Source organism: Malurus melanocephalus, unplaced genomic scaffold (genome assembly GCF_030028575.1).
Source record: "Malurus melanocephalus ecotype Western Australia unplaced genomic scaffold, MMel_1.1 scaffold_48, whole genome shotgun sequence".
In the NCBI taxonomy this organism is placed as follows: Eukaryota; Metazoa; Chordata; class Aves; order Passeriformes; family Maluridae; genus Malurus; species Malurus melanocephalus.
The window spans coordinates 2491829-2507969 of NW_026623280.1; the positions used below are offsets into that span (position 1 = coordinate 2491829).

At 38.4% G+C, this 16141-nt stretch overlaps 1 protein-coding gene across 16 annotated transcripts in view; it reads right to left on the minus strand.

Moving 5' to 3' along the window:
* The window catches only part of ESRRG (estrogen related receptor gamma), a 448915-nt gene that overhangs the window by 142272 nt on the left and 290502 nt on the right, over positions 1 to 16141 (minus strand). The gene's annotated exons all lie outside the window — the stretch shown is intronic.

The window sequence follows — 16141 nt, forward strand, 5'->3', positions numbered from 1 at the left end:
ARTTAACAATCTAATGTGATGCTTTCCTCTATGAACACTGGACAAAACACACTGAAGAAGACTGTAAGAAAAAAACAGAACAAAACAAAATTATAGTAGATGCTTTGAATAAGAATACATAAAAAAGAAAGAAATCTGGTGACACATCTGGCAGACTTTGACTGACACCAGTATCACTGCAGCACAGAAGTTCCCTTTTTATACAAAATGAACTGCTGTCCAAATAAGCAGAAGCAATCAACTTCATTTTCTTTTTCAAGTCAGCAGGCAACTGATTGGGTGTATTAACTGAAATCACTGAAGACCATTTTTTAAAAAAKTATCGCAAAGATATTAAATGTAAGCAGTCAGATGCTCTATGCAATCCTGTACTATCTAGATTTGTCTCTCCAACCTCTTCTCACACCCCTCGTGCTATGTCAATGACAGCAGCCTGTGTTGCTCCCTGGTCTGTCTTCCTTTCACAGCACTTTTCCCTCTACCACCTTCKCATTAACTTCATCTTCTCAGAGATGACACAGATGAAACCACTCACCTCTCCTTCAAACACCAGGTAGATTTCTGCTGATCTACAATAAAACAACCCATACTTCCTTGCCAGCCTTTCCTGGTGTGCTTAAAGACACAACATCACACACACCGATTTTATGCAACTGTATATGCACACACACAGAGTACAATTGCACTTGCCACATTAGAAAAGCATGTTGTGCCCTTTTCTGCAGCTTTAAAGCTGGTATTTGTAGTCAGCAAAGTCCTTGAATAGGAATTACCTGTGTATTTACACACTGTACACCAAACGCAGCATAACAGGGGCCTCTATACTTCCAAAATAGAGATACTAAGTGATAATGGGGTACATCATATGGAATTGATTGGCAATTACACTTAACTACTGAGTCAAAATATCATTTTGCTTTTTAGGTTTTTTTTTAAAATCAGAATAAGCAATTCCACAATGTTGAAGGCAAAAGAAAAAGCGTAAGTTGAGACATGTCCTGTGCGATATTCTGCTTCCCCTGAGCATACTGGTATAACTGGAAAGAGAAACTGACTGTAAATAAGCCTGCATGGGTAAATGAGAACTGGTCCAAACTGGCAATGGAAACCTGAAACAAACAAGAACTTATCTCTTCAGGGATTTAAACACACTCATTAGGAACTCAAATAATAATAAACATAATAATACAGCAACTAGTTTCATCTGGCCTAAGGAGAAGACATAGCAGCATTATCAAAAAGTCTATTCTTGTTTATTTCTGACCTGGCAGAAGCCAGGAATTACAGAAAACCTCAAGGGACAGACTGCTTTCATGGGATGCCCAGACTGATTCTAAGGCCAAAGAGGTTAAGCACTTAGGATAAACTTTGGATAAGCAGCACAACTTCTGTACGCTTACATGTCCTAACTGAAAATCCTGAACTTCAAGGTTTTATATTACCACCTCTGAGGAGAAAAGRAAAAAAGGGGGGAAAAAAAGGGAAAGAAAGAGAGAGAGCAGAAAAAAATTAAAAGGTCAGAAGGATCATACATGCAAACTCATAAACCTATGCAACAGATTTTGGTATCAGCAACTTCTAGAAATGATGGACTATGTACTTCCAGGCACAGAAAGCATTTCAAGCTACAGTAACCAGTTTACAACATCACAGAGAGCCAGTAAAAGCAGTGCATTTTACAAATGCTATCACGCAAGTCATGATTTCACTACAATGAGATAAGCTGTTTTCTCAGCAACAACAGACGAACAGAACTCTGAACATGCAGGAACACCCTCTTTAAAAATAAATCTCTGAACCACCACTAGGTTGCCACAGCTGTAACACACACRTTATAGGAGCAGCAATCACAGAACCACACTTGGATTCAAAAAAGTGTATTATGCTGGTAAGCTTGTTTCACTACTGATAAAAAGTTAATACCTTGGAAAATCAGGATGTCCAAGCCTTATGTTTTCATTATYAAAACTCATTGTTGAAACAATCGTATATATTCCCAGCAGTGAAACTGTATGCTTAACTCTATGTGGGGGCTGAAGTGCAATAAGAAAGAATAAAATCATTAATTTTTTGGTGAGGTTTTAGGTATATTTTCATAGTGTAGGWATTAAAGCAATTATTTTTAATCATGGATTTAAATCCACTAATTAATATGGTAAAGTGACTGCTCCAGGTATTTTAGAACMTATATTAATTCTTGACTATTTTTTGCCCTCAAACAAACTACTCAATTCTCTTCAGCTTCAGATTTAAGCTCTGAATGTAATCTTCCTGCTTGAGTAATGCTTGCCACGGCCTTGTGGACAACACATGTAAGCAAAGCTCTCATCATATCCCAACATATCCCCTCAAAAATCAGACCTGTTCCTCTCCAAAGAGGTGTATAAGGATCTCCTGAAGCAAAAGGAGTCAAGGTGCAGAGGTGTCTGTAAATATAGGATCTGGACCCTACAAAAACAGCTATGGTTCCTAAAAGCATTTCAGAAAGAAACKAAAATAAAAGAAAAATAGGGAAACACGTTATCTACAACCTGGCAACTTGCAAGGAATTTGAGTGATAAAAGGAGACTGAATGATTAAAAAAAACTTCACTCCGTTCTTACGAGAAAACTGATTGGCAATCCCAATCCCATAAGTACATCATAGGAAAGAAGACATAATTAAACTGGACTTGATATAAATACCATAAAGTTGATTTTCAAAAGGATGAAATTTTGCTCAGAGCTCTAAACAGATCTCACGATTTTTCCTAAGGCTGAGTTTACAGAACTTATGAAAATGCTAACCACTACCTCAGGAAAAAGAGTTGTGGTTTTGGGGGGTTAGTGTTTTGGTTTGGGAGGGGTTTGGAACTGAGTGTTTGTTTTGTTTGTTTTGCTCAACCTTCTGAGGGTTTCTTGGATTTGGCTATTTTTCTGTTTTGATTTTCTTTTGTTGTTTTCTTATTTTTCAAATCAAACTATGTATATAGTGTAAACACAGCTTGATAGATACCCATCTCTTCTCAGAACTGGTCCAGGAATAATGTGAAAGAGAAAATTACTTATAATACAGAGCATAAATGAAGGCAGACTTTGATAATGAATGTAATGGATATAATAAATACACCATTTTAACAGTTCCCAAATATGCAAACACAAAGGAATGGAAAAACTGCCTTTTGAAAGGAAATGTGTACAGAAGAAAGAACCAGACATTAAAYCCTAAATTGCAAAGGTGTGATTTTAAAAAGACAGTAAAATCTACCTCCTCCTCCTCCTTCTCTTCTATGTCAGTGACTAAGAAAGTTTAAACATTGAAGGCTGACGTTCCATCCTCCCTTCCCTCTGCTTCAGTTTTGAAGCACTAACTTTGAACACCTTGACATTTACCTCTCTGCCTTTGGTTTAACAGTAACAGAGGAGTACTCTTAAAGGAGGAAAAATTGTCTTTAAARATCTCAAATGCATAATAATTCTTGCACTTATTCCTTTGCAGCTGAGCAGAGCCATTTACATAGTCCACTAAACACTGTTTAGCAAACACGACMAGAGTGCTTCTATCTTACTGCCCTTGTAAAACCAAGACAGGGGTTCTGTTTTTAGTGCACACTCTGGTTCAGCATTAATCCTGTTTTATGTTGTTCACACCTGCTGCTGACTAGCAGCCTGCTGATGGGTTGTGGTTTGTGCTGCTCCCAGACAATCCCCACCAGCTCCAACAAAAAACTAATCACTAAAGTGGAAACAAAACCCCAACTGCTGTGCAAGAACTGTAAAAGGGAAGAAAGACTTGACATTCCTGCTTCCTTTTCCTAACTCTGCTAATCCCAACTGTTCAAAATTTAAAACTGCGGTTTARGTGCACATGCTCATATTTAGTCCTCATGCCAAGCTTTCCTAGGCGTTCTTCTCCAGACAGCAAATCTTAAGAGACAAATGTCATGAACACAACCTTTATAAATGTATGCTGTGTAACTCACCTTTTCCTTTGTGCCTAATAAAATAATAGGCTTTGCTCTAACAGAAGTACTGAATGCTGATAATGCATCCCTTTGTGAACCTTTACAGGAACATGCTTTTGCAGATTAAAAAAAGAACACCAACTTTCTTCAACGTATTTTCATAGGAAATTCAAGATGTTACTGCTGTAGAAATCAGRTTTTGTTTTTTAATCACAACACTGATCTGAACACTTAAGCATTAAAATAAAAAGGCCATAAAGTCACACCTATGGCTTCATTTGTACAGAAAATTGAAAGCTTTATCCAAGACAAAAATGTGATCTGTGAAAAAGGAATAGGTCTGAAATTACACAGTGTTCAYAGCCAAGGAGAATAAGAAACTCAAAGAAACCAAATAAAAAGAGAAACCTTTTGTTTGCTGAACATATTGATGCAAAACGTGCATTAAGATCAGGAACAGAAATTATGCACATAAGTACCAATTCAGACTCASATGAAGACACTGTTACCTATAACAAAGTTTTGCACTAGGAAAGTCAATAAAATGGAGGGGAGGACATAGTACTTTCACACCCATTTTATGGTACTGTTTATATGACTAAAATAATATAAACAAGCATCAGAATGTTTGGAGAGCAAACTCTCTCTTCCTTATCCTGTTATGCCATCTCGGCCTATTTCTTTCTACAAAGAAAAAAAGCTTTCTGTCTAAGAGCCAACTTCCTATATCTCTTAAATACTGTTTAAGCCTTTTCATAAATAAAATGCTGATTTCAGGCCAGTCAAGGCAATTCTCCATCTATTAAATTTTTTTTTGCATCCCACAGGTMGAGATATGCTGAATGACCATCCTTTGTGATATCTGAATTCTGCATAGGAAAACCAAGGTGTTTCTGCATATATATAAAAAGTTAATGTGCATCAAGCAGGCATATGTATTCCATGTTACATCTTTACACCCCAAATTCATCACCAGAAACAAACCAAGATAAATAAATCTTCATGTAAATTCAGCATTTCAACCTCTCTTGCAATTCAGATGTAAAACCAAGGAAAAAAGGGGTCAGTCTCACTATGTCTTACCATCTCCATCTGAAGGATTTCTACATCCTCTTTAGGCAACCCAAGGCTGAAGATGCGGGCATAATGCCAACACTGCTTTTAAGCTCACACAGAAAATATTAGAGGGTAATCTTAGTATTTCCTGGTCACACTCCCTTAGGCAACTCTACACTGGTGCAAATGTCACATCCTGGCAGWGAGACCTTGGACACAGGCTCCAATTCTTCATTGATTTATTTTAAAATACTACCAAATCATTCATTTTTTAAAAATCAATTATAGAAACTGATCCAAAACCTGCTAAAATGAATGGCATTCTTTCCATTTAGTTTTCAATCAGTCCGCTACCAGCAGAGGCAAAACATTTGTCGGACAGATGCAAGCAAGACCTTTGMAGCAGACTGTCCATCTTATCTTGGAAAATCTCTGCTAACTTATCTAACAATGGTATAAAAGCCTCACATTAATTGTGTCAAACAGCTGCATCTGCAGTATTCCTGTCCCAGCATTACCTAATTTGTAAGTATGACACTTTTTTAAAACTTGGGGGGGAGGGGGTAAGGGGGGGGGGGATAAGGGGGGAGGAGAATCCCCACCCCAGTCATCCATCAAGTGTACATCCAGGCCACTGCTCCTAAGAAATGTAATATATGCTAAAAAGATACAAAAAGACATAAAAAGCTTTCAGAAATAAAAGTGCTTCAGAAGCTACATTTTAATATTGCCAAGTAGGGTTTTTGCCAGATTATAAAGTTGACTTAAATGCCAGGATACAGCATTTCAGAGGCAGCAGCAGCTTACATATTGCCTGTATTAGTGGCTGACGTGTATTGCTGATTCCAAAGATAGACTATCATCATCTGTGGGGGAGAACAAATAAATAAATAAATAGAAATTGGCATTCCCTACCAACCTTGCTACCTGCTGCCTTGAAGCACTCTTTTCAAGTGCAGCCTCCAMAAAAAAAAAAAAAAAAGTTAAGACTACTTTATTTTGATTATAGTGCTTTCCCCAGGCAGGAATTTTTATTTCAGTTAGAATCTTTAAACCATTACATTTTCAGTGATGCATTTTTATATTTACAGTTGACATCTTCATAGAAGAATGAAACCTTTGAGCAACAGCTCTAAAGCATGAAGGTTGCCTGCAGTAAGTACTTAAATTATTTTACACCCAAATGGAGCCAGTTGTTTTTAGCTAAAATTTAATAAACCTTAAATCAATGACCTTTCTTTTACTGAAAGCCCACACTTGGGAAAACTAACTTTTTCAAGAAATGTATTTTGGTGAATAAATGCCAAACAAAGGGCTATTTAAATCTGACCATTTTCTCAATTTATATAGCTTGTGAACATTCAGTTCCTAAATCCCCAACYGCTACCTAATGTATAGAACAGTGGAGCCTTGGTTTAATCACATATCATTGATTTCAGGGTGTCACAGTGATCTCATTGACAGTAATCAATAATAATCCAAAATCAATCAAATATGCTCCTGCACTATCATTCATCAAATTTGAATATCCCAAAATTAATTGCAAGCATGTGAAAGAAAAATAAGCCAGAAATAAAATTTTAAAAGGGTACAAAAATAAAAATCAGCAAACTTTGAGAAAACAGTAGTGCGTCGGAGCATRCTTCATGCCTGCTGGGGTAAGTTAATGATGAATCATACCTTGCCTTCCCAGCAAAGACTCTCAAATACACACTTTTTCAAACATGAAAACATTTGAAACATTTTACTATACAGCAACTGAAGGCAGCGGACACACCAGTAAACGATCAAGCATTATTTTATGAACAGCCAGGTTATGTGCCAAATATTAAATGTGCTGCCAGTATATTACACGTTGCACAAGTACAGCGTTACACTATGAAGCACTGCACATTGTAAGTTAACAACTGCACTTCACAAAGCAAGAAAGGATAAAATTGCTGCATTTCTGTACCAAAAGCATGAATAGATGCAGCCACTTATCAAAAGAGCTGTTACTGTTGCCGAGGACTCCTCTCTCAACACATTCACCTGTAATTTTGTCGAGGTAATAAATCCTTCCATTCATTACAGCACACTCAAAAGCACCCTGCTATTTAATTTAAATGAAAAAAAGGCCTAAAGTGTCTAAAACATTTACTTTTGCTAATGCAAAAGTGCTGGCATTTTACTTCATTCCTGATAAGCCGGTGCCAATGGATGTGATTATTCTTTTCTTATTCAAAGCATATCAGTAGTTCAAAAGCACTCTCAATCTTATCAGGTGTATGAACAGCACAGTTACTGAAAACAGTTTGTACTGCTCCTCTTTCTTTCTGCCAGGCTATCAGATAAACCCAACTAACTAACTGTATTTACACACAATCAAACATAAGCTGTGTCTTCAGCACACTGTAGCCCGTTTCTGGCATGTTACAGGTTTTCTGCTTGACATTAATTGTAACTAAATCAGCAGCAGTGAATTAGCTTACAACAAAAACACAGTCACTCGATAGCACATAAGACAATTGGGATGTGGGCAGAAAGATGAGAAAAAAATTGTGAAGAATGATCACTGCCATCTCAGTATTTCACAGATATTTATTTGATATTATTTGGAAAAGAGCACAGAAGCAATAGGTTTCAAACGCATTCAAAACGGATTTGACACAGGCCTTATGAGTAGAAAAAAAAATTCTATTTGATTTTTTGTTTATTTTATTCTCCTGTCCTCTTAAGAACTGTCTCTGATTTGCAAGGGGAGAGAAAGTGAAAGAAAAGAAAACTGTTACAGTATCTGAAGGCGTTTAAATACCTTTACTGGTTTTGTCMGGACCAAGACAAGTGATTTCTCATGATCCAACCTTCACTTGGCACTGAAAGACCCACCACAAAAACAAAACAAAAAATCCCCCACTCCTCCCCAAACAAGCCTCTTGGCAACTCTCCTTTTCATTCAGCGTCCCAGATAGAGAATTTTCAGTGCTAACTGCTGAGGAGTAATATCAGACCAACTAGTTCAGAAGGGCCACGGCTTTGAAGATTTCTACTGCTGCACAGCCATAGGAAATAGACACGGCATCCCCTCCCCTTCCTTCTCCTCAGGGTGACAGCGTACACCCGGGACGAGRGCAGTATTTGAAGAGTTAAATGTTAACCTGGCTGTGCGCTCGGCTCGCTAAATGAAAACTTCTGGAACGCCGGGAGAAATCCTGAGTTTCAGCCCTTTGATTAATTACGGCCTTCCTATGAAGCCAGAGCTCCAGAAGGAGCGTGGAGGCTCCTTCCCAGCGACAGCCTCTCCCCGAGCACCCATGATGGAGCAGCAAAGGGCAGGGTCRTGCCACCACCTGAGCCCACCCTGCACACAACCAGCCATCCTCTGGATTTGTGGGCSAACAATGAGCCGAATTAAGCCAAGTGTGCAGTGCCGGGTAACGCGGCCGAGTGTTGTTTCTCCATCTGCGGCACCAGGGCCTGGTGATTGATGGGACAGGTGYCATTCCTACCAATGTCATCCAGCGGCGGTGGCCGCTCCGCGCCCCAAATATCGCCCAGCACCAACTGGGCCCCAGCGGCTCCCGGAGGAGAACCATGGGGTGTCCATGGATGTTCCTCGGCCACCGGGAATCCGACTGTCACCCCTTCAGTGCGGAGGGGAACAGCTGGTTGCAGACTTGGCATTTCATGCCACTTCAGAACATCTCGCCTGTCCCACCATGGCAGCGGCTGCTATGAGAACATTGTCAGGGAGTTCTTTCGCTGATGGAAAAGTGAATATAATTCAGTATAGGAAACCTTGCATTCACGGAGCAATAAACTACTGTGGTAAGGGGTAAAAAAAAAAAAAAAAAAAAAAAAAATTCCACTTTTTGCGGTAAGAATTTTACCATTCTTTAAAGATAATTTTGCTAGCAATACATGGGCATTTGCCACTCAAAATCTGTTTTAGATGGCACAAGAGTTTTAGTGCTTTTTTTTTAACTAGATTTTTTTTTTCCTTAAAAGTGAAAAAATAATTGTGCAGGAGAATGTCTCACAGGCTGGCTGAAATTAATCCCTCTGAAAACTATTTTAGCATTAATACTTGCCAACCRAGTAAATCTCGGTTCACCTAAAGCAATGAAACACCAACTTAAACATAAAAGGACACTGGCATTCATCCTTCACAAAGACAGGAGCCAAATCCTACAGGCAATCTGAAGACAGAAAAAATTTAAAAGTAAAAAAAGAATACACAGAAAATGGCTTGATCCTTTCTCACGTTTTCAATATGGAAAATTATACCAACTGCCAGTAGTATTCTGCAAAGCGTACAAAACAGAGTAAGATTTCACCGTTTTAACTGTACTAGGTTATCCTATTTTGTGTTTCCTTAAAAATATTAATGTGTGAGATTGAAAGTGTTTTTTCCAAAAATAGCTCTAGAAACAAACCCAGAAATAGAGGGAAAAGGGGAAAGAGCAGCAATATCACAGATAAGAATGGACTGAATAAAACAAGTCACCTCCTCTCCATGCATCCTGGCACCTTTATATGGGAAGGAATTTCGGAAATGCTTCGGAACAAGCTAGCACTACATTTTAGATATGACTTCTTCATTTCACTCATCAGCATCTCTAACATCTACAGGACTTCAAATTGTTCCATATCTAGCTGGCTTGGGGGGGGGGTATGTGCGCACACAACCGGCTTTTAATTTTTTTATTAGATTTTTTTGATTTTTAAATTTTTCTTTCTTTTTTTATTTTGTTTGTTCAGGGTTTTGGGGTTTTTTTTCTGAGGCCATTCAAAACAAGCAACAGCAACTCCACATCATCTTCTCATTCTAACTTGCCAAAGCCATCAATCTCTGATCACACCTATTAGAATCTCACTGTAGCCAACACTACATTTTGCGACAGCTTGACCAGTTGTTTAAGGAAAGAGTGTGTGATGGAGCAAAGCTAAATCGACACATCTGTGATACTTCTGACACCCCTCAGCATGGCTAATATTAATTTGTTTTCTTTGGCTAGGTAAGTGCTGCCAAAACACATTACATATGGTATGTAGTTCCAATCAAAATGATGAAAAGGAGATGTGCAAGGTTTTTTTTTACTTACAGCAACATGAAAACATACAGAGTAAAAAGAGGCATCTACACTAAGCTACACAGTGGTAACTTAAAAAATCTCAAATCACTTCATCGTAAAGTTTGATTTTGGATTATAACCCTTTAAGAGAATGGCTCACCCATATAAAGACAGCAGCTCAAAACTGCAGTTTTTATCCAGGGAAAGAGAATGTAATTTTCATTGTATGATAAAAAGATATATTTAGATTATTCTCACATGCATGGGGCTAACTAATCATATTTCAGCAGCTTATCATATAAATAAATGTGCACAATTCTGAATCAAGATATTATAAATGGCTTGATTAGACTGAGGACAAGGGCCCTCTATTTCATACACCTCGCTTACCACAGTATATGGTGATCCTCCTCCAGTGCCATACTTAAGATTCTATATTAGTGTCACAAAAGCATAAGTTTTGTGGACTTATTTTTGTTTTGTCTTGTAAATTATTTTGATCTAAATAMGGAAATTTCATCCAGATTACATAAAAATTCAGGATGGTAACCCACAGTAAGAATAAGACATTCAGCAGTAAAGAGAAACAGCGTATACTGGTCTTATACTCTGTAAAAGTACTTATATCGCTCTAAGTTTCTTTAGGCTGTTAATAAGACATTTTTCCTAGCAAGTATAAGAAGCTGAAGTGAAAAAAAAAATATTTCAATTTTAAAAGAAACGGGTAATGATGCCCTGATTAAAAAGCTATGCTACTTAAAAGAGGAAAATAATTGGAAATTAGATAAGATTCCCTTTGATGCAAACCTGCTATATTAAGGAACAGCAAAGAGAAAAGCCCTTGTTTGAAGGAAATACAAATTAATTGAAAAATATTACAAGCATTATGTAAACAAACCCCAGAGATTTAAAGCTTCTGTAACACAGAAAATACATAAATTGTTTCATAAGACACAGAAGTCAAAAGGCAACATTCTATAGAAGTTAYTCTCCAAAGTGCCTACTGAAAAAGCAATACCAAGTCCTTTAAAGAATAATCAAGCAATATTAGTTGAAGTAGCAGTACACAATTCAGTTTAATAATTTTAATGTTTCATAGTATTTTTACTTCTGGACAACAGAATCATAATAAAAGAAGAAAAAAAAACGCACAACTATAGGGCTTTTGGTAAGGACTAAGGACTACTAAAATTGAATGCCTTTTCTACTTTTGGCTGAAGACATCATGACATATATTAGCGACCATATGCAGAAGGTTTCCCCCTTAAAAATAATTATCTTCTTTATATGTAAATATAACTGTGTGTCCAAGGACATATTTAGCTGAAAAAATATTTGACAGCCAAAATTTACAGGAATGTGAATAAATATTAGACTTTTCATTTACCTGGAAGAGAAAAATTTTATAAAAAAATACAGCATTTTTAATAGCAAAAACRTGAGCACAACACAAAACCTTCTAGAATACATGGGGAATCTGATATAAAATGAGGTGTAAATACTTAACATTGCTGGCCCGCTTTCTTCTCATGGACAAGAAAAAAAATCACATAAAACCACATAAAGGCAGCTGCTTTTTGACAAGCAACTGCACAGAGAGAAGTTATACAGCTCTGCATATATACTTACTGTGTATATATCTGTGGCTAACACAACAATAGATGTACATTGCCAAAACTGCATAAAGAATACACTATACACCTGGAACACACACAGAAGCAAGGATATAAACGTATCTGAACACAAAACTTGCTGTGCACAGACAGAAGATTTCACATAAAATGCAAAATATACAAAACAAAACCACGTACGTACATGCTGCTACAGACACGACTCTGCACGTACGACTACCTAAGTCAAGCCTAAAAGACGATACGCAAAATGTAAAAGAACATGTAATAAGTGGAGTGTCGAGCTGCAGCGATGTTGGTGTCATCCCTGCACTATCAAACATACATATGAGTATGATTGGAGACAGAGAGGCTAAATATTTCACTGTCAGAGCATGTCGAGAAATGCAATTCATTTCTCTCTCATGTGCTTTAGGACAATGACAATTTAATACAAGGCCAGTGGATGTAAAAGAGATAAAAACTGAACAAACTGGCCCAGCATAATCACAGATTTCCTCTAGAGAGCTCGGTAGCGTGAGGCTCATATGCACTTGTAACATTTTATTGTTTCTTCCCTCCATGAATTTGCTGTGAAAAAGAATTCATAGCAAAGCTTATCTTATACACAGAGGCTACTTCAGGCTTCAATAGGAGCAAGAATTCCTTTCATATTTTTTTTCCTTCTTATCCCATACATCTTACTTATTCTAAGCAGAAAAATAATTATTTTATATATTTTCCTGAAAGCTTCAAATAAGCTTTTTTTTTCCATTACTACTTATACTTCCACAGAGGTGAAAGCAACCTCTCTGTAGGCCCAGGGTCAGTCCTTTAAAAAGCATTCCATAAAATGAATAATCCTGTCACTAATTCATGAATATATTATATTTTTATACCATATTTTTTCTATCACAACTTTGTAACATACAGAAACAGCAGCATAGCATATGGACTGACATATCTGTGAGAATAGATATATCATACTTTTTAGCTACTCTAAGCAAAGTGGGCTTCAAGTATTGTTAAATATTATCATAGACAAGTTACCTTCTCTATTTGATGAATAGCACCATGTATTTGAAATTAATTGCAAAAGTAGGGTTGGCTAATGAGGTGGCCCTTATCTTTTCTCAGCAGTGCAAGCACAAGTATTTTTCTGCTGGCTCAATATTTTTTAAATGCCCAAAGTGCTATTAACTAAGTTGAAATCTGATTAAAATATGAACGCGAAATATTCACAACAGCTAATGCAGCTACACAAAAAAAAAAGCTAAGAAAATTCTTATCTCTTTTCTTATCATTAAGCATGTGTTTTGAAAAATAATAATTAAATAAATTGTTCCCTACAGATTCTCACAGTTGTTTTGCTTCCCATTAGCATCTTTGAAAACAGTTTATTAAGACAATAGTTATTCTTTATCATGGAACTATGGGGATGATGCCCCTCTACCTGCCTCAGTTAAAAAAAGAAATTGTAGGAAATGTTAAAGCTTATGGTCTGTCAGAAAAAGGACAGCGTGTCTTAGCAAAAAAACGGGGGAAAAAAGTACGGAAAAAATGATCAGCCATTCACGAGAATTAATGGATATCCACAAGGGCTTTGCTAATAACACGGGTTAATTACCRCTGCAACGCACCAGGCTCTGTAAATAAAAGAGCACAACCATAAACACATTAAAATGAGCACCCACCACTAAAAGAAGGGCAAGCCCCAGTAAAGGAAAATCTRCCAGACAGGCATTTCAGCACAAACCCTTTATACTTTCTGCAGGATTCAAAAACTTGCCAGCAGTGTAGCAGAATCAAAAAAGCAGAGGCCTACGACCAGAAACAGGGAAAGAAGAGGGGGCCAAGGCCTGCCTGCTGCCCAAGGAGAGAGCCCGGCAGSGTCTGTGTGCCCACCCACACCTGAGGGCTGTGTGCCACCCCACTGGAAYAGCAACCTGAGCCTTTATTTCCCAGGAACAACTGCAACAAGCTACCTAATAAGACAAACGGGAGAGGTTAAAGACCTTCAGATGCTGGAGAAATCGTGGAGCTGGAATCAAGTGCTGCTTCCCACTTCACAAAGAAGCGTTCTTCAGTCTGCCCCTWTCCTGCCTTTACAAATGAAAGGCACTTGTAAAAAAATTCTTCAGCAATAAGAAGCTATACCAAAATATTTTAAAGAGTGAAACTGACATAAACTCTTTCATGTTTAGCACATAATCACCTAGTATAGACACAAACACACAAATATATTACATTTCAGTAACACACACACTCATTCATCCGTACACAAACATAACCCGGCCAGACTCGCAGGGTGACTTCACAGACCRTTCCCACATCACAACATGAGAATGGTTAGAAAAATATAAAATATGTACACCAACCATCAYTGCACTGAAGTACTCACATGATGTGACACCTACGTCCACTTTTTAAATGTTAAGCCATTCTACGCAACCTTTATTTCTTGTTCATCTGCATATTGTATTGGTTCTGTTGTAAGACGAAAATCTATGCACAGGAACAGATGAATCTGTTTCACATTTAAACACTGTTGCACATTTTTAAATGGAGAAACTGGGAAAGCAGCTACATGCCRGAATGAAACGCGAGCCACAAAACGCAAATGTACATAGCACACAGAAGCTTTCTGGAGTTACAAATCTYCTCAATTTTCTATGTTTGGCATTGAGAGACCATGTTTAAATTTACTATACTGCTCCTCTTCTCTCCCCTCCCTACCCCCTGCTTTTTTGGWGTGTTTCAATTGCCTTTCCTTCTTCCAACAGCTGTGACAACTGTTAAAACAGTCAGTAAAATTAAGTCCGCTCTATAATCCTTTAGTCAAYGTTACATTTTAATCAGAGGTTGAAGGAGATTTCCCGTTATGAACGCAGTGAGTCATTTAAAATTATTAAACTGACACATATGTCAAAATGAGCATATTTATTGCATCTGTTAGCTTATTAACTATTAGTAATTATTAGTGCTATTGTTATTGCTGAAAGAGCAAAAAGCTAAGATTGCAGCTGGCTTTAAGTTATCGCATTCTTTAACAAGCTCTGCCTCAAAATCAAAGCATACCTATTGATGGTCAGACAGATGTCTGTGCACTCCCAAAATGTTCAGACAATTTTTAGCTYGAATCCTCACTACCCTCATCCATAAGAACTGCTGAAACTCTGACATCTATTTGAATGTCCTTATGCTTACGTGGGCATATGCACATACTACACGTATGTAGTCAAATTATTCACAAATATTTTGGGTATTAATAACGTGTAAAACTCTGGTGTTTATTAATTGAGATGGCAAAGCAGATATGTTTCTGAATGTTAGTTCTTTCTGTGTCCACTAATTCCACATGCCTCTAGCCCTGCACTCAGACAATATATTGGGAGTGTTTTAAGATGACKTTTAATTGAGCCAGAGGAAGAAAAAAATTAGTTTGAATCTTGCACCAGAGCCAAAAAGACATGTGCCCCGATTTCATTTAAATGCATCTACTCTAAGAGGCTTATCTAAACTAATCATTCAAATTAGCTGTAAGAAGGTAAATTCAAGAAAGCTCCTTTGGGGGAGTGGGGGGGTTAAAAATCCACAAAAAAAAAAAAAAACCACCAACCACGAAACACTGAACTTATCATCTTCTTGTGTATTTTATGAAAAATGTGTCACTTAGCAAAAGCTGTAGAAACTGCATTCTTACGATACGAAGCTATCTTACACTATGTACAGTGCGCTGACCTATAAACCATAGCTGAGAGGGCACCCTACCTCTGTTTATTTTCTTCTCTTTAGCCCCAGAACACTACAGTGGGTTTTCCCCGCGTCCCCTTCCCAAACTGTATTCCTGCAAGCCAAGCTATTCCTTMCTTCCCATATTATTTCCCTAACATGCGATCACGGCAATTCACTTTTCATGCCTGGCTTAATTACCACCAGCCATGCACAGTGCAGGCAGTAAGGACAGCTAGTGGGCATGCACCTATARTACACTGTCACCTCCCGTGCAGCCTCTCCGCTGCCGCGGCTGGGGCGATGCTGGCTGCCAGCCGGGGCTTTCTCCTCGGCGCTCCTGTCACTCCCGGCCTAACACCAGGGCACAGCGACGTAACTGGCTCGACATGAAGAAAAATGAACCGGTGACAGCTCCCGTGATATACTAATATTTAATCCCGGCTGCGGGCTGAAAGCAAGTTCAGGAGCCGCTCCTCAGCCCCAGACCGCCCCGGTTCTGTTTGGGCGCCACGCTTTCCGCCGGAGTCACTCCTCCAGGTAGCTGAGAAGTGCCAGCCAAGAACTGCGGCTCCTTAAAAAGTGTGTTCGGCTGCCTTTTGTAGGGAGAAGCGGGCGCGGGGAGCGACACGCCGAGCGGAGCGGACCCCGCCAAGTGCCCCACGCCGCCCTCCCGGCCGCTGACGCCGCGGGTCCGGAGCGGCGCCCCCCGGCAGGGCGCTCGCACCGCACCGGCGGCCGCCACC